Source organism: Danio aesculapii, chromosome 14, assembly GCF_903798145.1.
Source record: "Danio aesculapii chromosome 14, fDanAes4.1, whole genome shotgun sequence".
NCBI classification, from domain to species: domain Eukaryota; kingdom Metazoa; phylum Chordata; class Actinopteri; order Cypriniformes; family Danionidae; genus Danio; species Danio aesculapii.
The window spans coordinates 7208582-7216288 of NC_079448.1; positions in this window are offsets into that span (position 1 = coordinate 7208582).

Here is a 7707-nt window from a genome sequence, read left to right on the forward strand (position 1 = left end):
GTTGTTAAATCTTTAATTTTGCTGAAGTAAAACAAGAATTACTTTTACATTGCTATTCACTTTAAGATAAATGTATGACAACTTGTGTTTCCCTTCAGTCGATCACAAAAATAAAACCGCAGAGCTTTCAATACAACAGTATCAAAAACAAGACATTTAGATGATATTTCAAAAAGAAGAAATTTAGAAGAATGCTGGAAACCGGCTGTAACCATTTACTTTCATAGTAGGAAAAACAAATATATGGAAGTCAATGGTTACCTGAATAAAGGTTAAGCGAGTAAATGAGATTTTCCTTCGGCTTAGTACCTTTATTCAATGATTGAGGTAAAGTTGGTTTTATATTCACACATTCGCTCAGTGACAGGGTCCCTATTTTGTTTACTATGCTACTTTGAATATTCGGTCACAGTATACTGACTGTATTTTAATAGCATGAAAGAATATTATATAGACGATATTTAGATTAACAATAGATTAACAATATTTAATTGACTGTGAACAATGTTGTACTTTGATAATCATTGGCTGCTAATATGATTTCTTTAAGAATTTGCAAAGAATTCTTTTTTCAAAATATAATGTTAAGGAAAAAGTCCGAATGTGTGAATGTAAAACCAACTTTACCTCAATTATTCAATAGGGGTCGCCACAGTGGAATGAACCGCCAACTTATCAAGCATATGTTTTACACAACGAATGCCCTTCCAGCTGCAAAAACTAAAGAAACTAAACAAGATGTTTGCTTAATTATATCATGCATCATTTCTTGAAAATAAACATTTACGGGAAAAAAAACTGTTAAATTATGTCCTGAGTTCGAATCCCGGCTCGTGGATCCTTTCCTATTTACATTACAATCATACTTTACACTTATTTTTATATTTATTAGCCATAGTTGAAGTCAAAATTATTAGCCCCCTGTTTATTTTTTTCCCCCAATTTCTGTTTAACGGAGAGAAGATTTCTTCAACACATTTCTAAACATAATAATAACTAATTTCTAATAACTGATTTATTTTATCTTTGCCATGATGACAGTAAATAATATTTTACTAGATATTTTTCAAGACACTTCTATAGATTAAAGGTACATTTAAAGGCTTAACTAGGTTAATTAGGTTGACTTGGCAGATTAGGGTAATTAGGCAAGTTATTGTATAACGATGGTTGGTTCTGTAGACCAGTGTTTCCCAACCCTTTTCCTAGAGGCACACCAACAGTACATATTTTGGATGTCTCCCTTACCTGACTAATTAACTTCAGGTTTTGGAGTCTCTTCTTATGTTCTAATTAGGTGATTCAGGTGTGTTTGATTAGGGAGACATTGAAAATGTGTACTGTTGGTGTGCCTTCAGGAACAGGGTTGGGAAACATTGCTGTAGACCATCGGGAAAAAAAAGTGGGGCTAATAATTTTGTCCCTAAAATTGTTTTTAAAAAATAAAAAACTGCTTTTATTCTGGCCAAAATTAAACAAATAAGACTTTTTCCCAGAAGAAAAATTAGTATCAGACGTAAAAGAAAAAAAAAAAATCAAAAGGGGGCAAATAATTCTGACTTATTACAGCATCTGTCCTTTTTTTCTGTCCTTGTGTTTGAGGCTGTCTAGGTTTGACATGCAGATTATGGTACAAGAAGTTGCAGTAGCTTTTCTTTTACTTCAGATTTATTTCTATTTCTATTATTTCTTAAATATCTAAAGTTTTCAGAGCAGATCTCAATGTCCCATCATACAATTTCAAAATCATAAATACATATAAACACCCCTGAATCAAGATCCTGTCATTTCTAAAGTGCATTTTGCCATAGTTATGATCATTTCAGTTCTTAGATGTTTTCCCAGCTTCTTGCTTACACAGAAATGTTTTGCAGACCTGTATCTCTTTCTGGAAGTGAACCGGTTATCTGATTTTGAAGTGAGCAGATGAGCTATTTAGATGTGTCAGTAAACCTACAGGTATATCAGATGCTTTTGAGTGTTGTTTTCCTTTGGTGATGTTTTTGACGGTCTGACAATTGGCAAAGATTGTTCCGCAGATGCTGTGAAAAAAGCCTCATTATGCAACATTCAATTGTGGTGAGCAGTCCTACATTTCTGGCATTCTTTGATAAAAAGAAATGTTGGCGTTTATTGTGTCGGAAGATCTGAGTGGCTAGACAAAGACACTGTATAGATGGATAAAATTAAAACATGTGAACATGGTCTTTTCAGCACACCAACAAATATTTATTCTGAAAAACTATAAGAATGAATACTAGCTAGCTTTATCAGTCTTCTACTACAGTTTATACACAAGCACGCTTTCAAAAAATAAAAAACCCATTGAACGACTTCAGCACATCTGCAAAAACAAGACATCACTAGTCTTTCCAAGGACATTTTTAGTCTCACTAGTCTCTCACAGGACATTTTTGAGTCTCTCGGTACATCGGTAGTCTCTCACAGGACATTATCAGTCTCTCGAGACATCACTAGTCTCTCTCTAGACACCTCTAGTCATCCTCAGCAAATCACAAGTCTCTTTAAGGACATCACTAGTCTTTCACAGGACATTACTAGTCTCTCGTGGGACATCGCTAGTCTCTTTAAGGACATCACTAGTTATTCACAGGACATTATTAGTCTCACTAGTCTCCCACAGGACATCACTAATCTCTCACAAGATGTCCCTAGTCTTTCGGGACCTCACTAGTTTCTCATGGGAAATAACTAATGTTTCACAGGACATTTCTAGTCTTACTAATCTCTCACAGTACATCTCTAGCCTTTCAATGGACATTAATAGACTCACTAGTCTTTTATGAGACATCACTAGTCTCACTAGTCTTCTCACAGGACATCACTAGTCTTCTCACAGGACATCACTAGTCTCACTAGTCTCTCGTGGGACATCACTAGTCTCTAATAGGACATCACTAGTTATTCACAGGACATCATTAGTCTCACTAGTCTCCCACAGGACATCAGTAATCTCTCACAAGATGTCCGTAGTCTTTCGGCAACCTCACTAGTTTCTCATAGGACATAACTAATGTTTCAAAGGACATTTCTAGTCTTACTAATCTCTCACAGTACATCTCTAGCCTTTCAATGGACATTAATAGACTCACTAGTTGTTTTTGAGACATCACTAGTCTCACTAGTCTCTCACAGGACATTTTTGAGTCTCTTGGTACATCGCTAGTCTCTCACAGGACATTATCAGTCTCTTGAGACATCACTAGTCTCTCTCTAGACACCTCTAGTCTTCCTCAGGAGATCACAAGTCTCTTTAAGGACATCACTGGTCTTTCACAGGACATTACTAGTCTCTCACAGGACTTCGCTAGTCTCTAATAGGACATCACTAGTCTCTCTCAGGACATCACTAGTTATTCACAGGACATCACTAATCTCTCACAAGATGTCCCTAGTCTTTCGGGACCTCACTAGTCTCTCATGGGACATCACTAGTGTTTCACAGGACATTTCTAGTCTAATCTCTCACAGTACATCTCTAGCCTTTCAATGGACATTACTAGACTCACTAGTCTCTTATGAGACATCACTAGTCTTCTCACAGGACATCACTAGTCTCTCATGGGACATAACTAGTCTTTCACAGGACATTACTAGTCTCACTAGTCTCTCACGGGACATTACTATTCTTCTCACACGACACTACTAATCTCTCATGGGAGATCACTAGTCTTTCCCAGGACATTAGTAGTCTCACTAGTCTATCATGTGACATCACTAGTCTCTCATAGAACATCCCTAGTCTCACACGGGACGTCACTAGTATTCTCACAGGACATCACTGGTCTCTTATGGGACATCACTAGTCTTTCACAGGACATTAGTAGTCTCACTAGTCTATCATGTGACATCACTAGTCTCTCATAGAACATCCCTAGTCTCACACGGGACGTCACTAGTATTCTCACAGGACATCACTGGTCTCTTATGGGACATCACTAGTCTTTCACAGGACATTACTAGTCTCACTAGTTTCTCAAAGGACATTGCTAGTTTCTCACAGAACGTCGCTAGTATTTTAGGACATCACTAGTCTTTCACAAGACATTACAAGTCTCACCAGTCTCTCATGGGACACCTCTAGTCTCTCACAGGACGTAGCTAGTATCTCAGGACAACACTAGTCTTGTGACATCAATACTCTCTCATGGGACATCACTAGTTTCTCATGGGACATCACTAGTCTTTGGTCTTTGCTAGGACATTACTGGTCTGACTAGCCTCTCACAGTACATCTCTAGCCTTTTACAGGACATTACTAGTCTGACTAATCACTCAAAGGACATCACTTGTCTATTACAGGATGTCGCTAGTCTCACTCAGGACATAACTATTGTTTCTTAGGACATCACTAGTCTTCTCACAGGACATCACTAGTCTCTCATGGGACATCACTAGTCATTCACAGGACAGTACTAGTCTCACTAGTTTCTCACAGGACATTGCTAGTTTTTCACAGAACATGACTTGTTTTTCAGGACATCACTAGTCTTTCACTACTAGTCTCACTTGTCTCTTTACAGGATATTGCTAGTTTCTCATAGGACATCACTAGTCTTTCACAAGACATTACAAGTCTCACTAGTCTCTCACAGGACATCATTAGTGTCTCACCGGACGTCGCTAGTCTATTGGGACATCACTATTCTCTCATGGGACATCACTTGTCTTTCCCTGGACATTAATAGTCTCACTAGTCTATCATGTGACATCACTAGGCTCTCATAGAACATCCCTAGTCTCACACGGGATGTCACTAGTATTCTCACAGGACATCACTGGTCTCTTATGGGACATCACTAGTCTTTCACAGGACATTACTAGTCTCACTAGTTTCTCAAAGGACATTGCTAGTTTCTCATAGAACATCGCTAGTCTTTCAGGACATCACTAGTCTTTCACAGGACATTACTAGTCTCACTAGTTTCTCTGAGGACATTGCTAGTATCTCACAGAACGTCGCTAGTCTTTTAGGACATCACTAGTCTTTCACAGGACACTACTAGTCTCACTTGTCTCTTTACAGGACATCGCTAGTTTCTCATTGGGACATCACTAGTCTTTTATTGAGACTTTACAAGTCTCATCAGTCTCTCATGGGACACCTCTAGTCTCTCACAGGACATAGTTAGTTTCTTAGGACAACACTAGTCTTGTGACATCAATACTCTCTCATGGGACATCACTAGTTTCTCATGGGACATCACTAGTCTCTCATGGGACATCACAAGTCTTTGGTCTTTGCTAGGACATTACTGGTCTGACTAGCCTCTCACAGTACATCTCTAGCCTTTTACAGGACATTACTAGTCTGACTAATCACTCAAGGGACATCGCTTGTCTATCACAGGATGTTACTAGTCTCACCAAGGACATAACTAGTATTTCTCTGGACATCACTAGTCTTCTCACAGGACATCACTAGTTTCTCTCAGGACATCACTAGTCTTTCACAAGACAATACTGGTCTCATTCATCTCTCACATGACATTGCTAATGTCTTAGCAGGATGTAGCTAGTCTCTCGGAGCACCACTAGTCTCTCACAGGACATCGCTAGTCTCTCAGGACATCACTGGTCTCTCTCAGGACATCACTAGTCTTTCACGGAGCGTCGCTAGTCTCTTAGGACATCACTAGTCTCCTCACATGACATCACTAGTCTTTCCCAGGACATCATTAGTCTTTCACAAGACAATACTAGTCTCATTCGTCTGTCACAGGACATCCCTAGTGTCTCACAGGACACTAGTCTCTAACAAGATGTTGCTAGTCTCTTGGGACATCTCTAGTCTCTCATGTGACATCACTTGTGTTTCACAGGACATTACTAGTCTCGCTTGTCTCTCACAGGACATTGCTAGTGTCTTAAGGGACATCGCTAGTCTCTCCTCTCTGTACATCACTAGTTTCTCATGGTACATCACTGGTCTTTCACAGGACAATATTAGTCTCACTGGTCTCTCACAGGACACCACTAGTCTTTCGTAGGACAGTACTATAGTCTCGTTCATCTCTCACAGGACATTGCTAGTTTATGACGGGACATAACTAGGCTCTCTCAGAACAATACTAGTTTCACCCGTCTCTCATAGAACATTGCTAGTATCTCGTGGGATATTGCTAGTCTCTTGGGACACCACTAGCCTTTCACAGGGCGTCACTTGTCTTACTAGTTTCTCACAGCACATCTCTAGTCTTTCGTGGGACATTTCTAGTCTTACTTGTTTCTCATGGGGCATCGCTAGTCTCTCACAGGGAATCACTAATCTTTCACAATACAATACTAGTCTCACTCATCTCTCAAAAGACATCGCTAGTCTCTTGGGACATCACCAGTCTTTCACAAGACATTTCTAGTCTTGCTAGTCTCTCACCGTAAATCTTTAGCCTTTCACAGGACGTTACTAGACTCACTAGTCATTCACGGCATTTCACTAGTCTCTCATGGGAAAACTGCAAAGTTAAATAATTTTGTGTCAGTTGAATAGGGTGTCAGTAAACCAGGGTTTAATTTGTGCCAGAACATGCCGGATCCGGCACCTCTGAAATCTGATCCGGCACCTCATTTTACCGATCTCCCTCCTTAACTGCACTCCTCACCCATCCGCTGTTCACTTTCAGTTTCGTCCGCGACACCCCTCCGCCATCCAACGCCCCGCATAACCCTCCCCTGATGATTGTGAAGCGCTTTGGGTGTATGGCCATACACAATATATGTGCTATATAAATACTATATAAATACACATTACATTACTACCCAATTGTCATGTAAATGTACAATAAATATTACTTACTTCACCTTTCAAATGGTGCTGTCGAGGATGACATGAGACTATTGTATGAATGATGCATGTGTTTTGGCTGTTTCGGTATGCTGTTAGTGTTGTTTGTTTATCTTTCTGCTTATGTTTTGAAAATGAAGCACGTTCAGTGTTTAACCTGTCGGACATCTGATCCAATCTGAAAACGCAGACATCTTATGAAAAAAACAGAGGCCATATAGGTCATATTGGTTTGTAGCGTCTGCGAGATCAACAGGAGCCAGTTTGGAGTATTGAATGAGATGGGAAGTGTGATACTTTAACCTCTCGCATCTCGCTCATCTTGTGTGACAACATTTTATTGGACGCGGTGTAGATACTAGATAGAGCGAGCGAAGAGAAAGAGAGGCTCCGAGCACCTGTGGCCAAACACAATAGAAGATCTTTCAAAAACAGGCCGGAGGAATTTTTAGCGAAATGAGCCAAGTCACGTCGCAGTGGCAGAATCGACCGGAAGATGAAAGCAGTTCACATTGACAGGGTGTTAACCAGGCGAGATGGCATCAAACTCAGCTAAACAAACCAGTTTGATGGTTGTCAAACTATTTTTCTATATGATTAATTAAACTGGGGCGACATGGTGGTGGCTCAGTAGCACCGTCGCCTTACAGCAAGAAGGTTGCTGGTTTGGGTCCCAGCTGAGTCAGTTGGCGTTTCTGTGTGGAAGTTGCATGTTCTCTCAGTGTTGGCATGGGTTTCCTCCTGGTGCTCTGGTTTCCCCCTCAAGTCCAAAGACATGCGCTATAGGTGAATTGGAAAAGCTAAATTGTCCGTAGTGTTTGTGTGTGAATGTGTGTATGGATGTTTCCCAGTGTTGGGTTGCAGTTGGAAGGGCGTTCGCTGTGTAAAACATGCTGAATAAG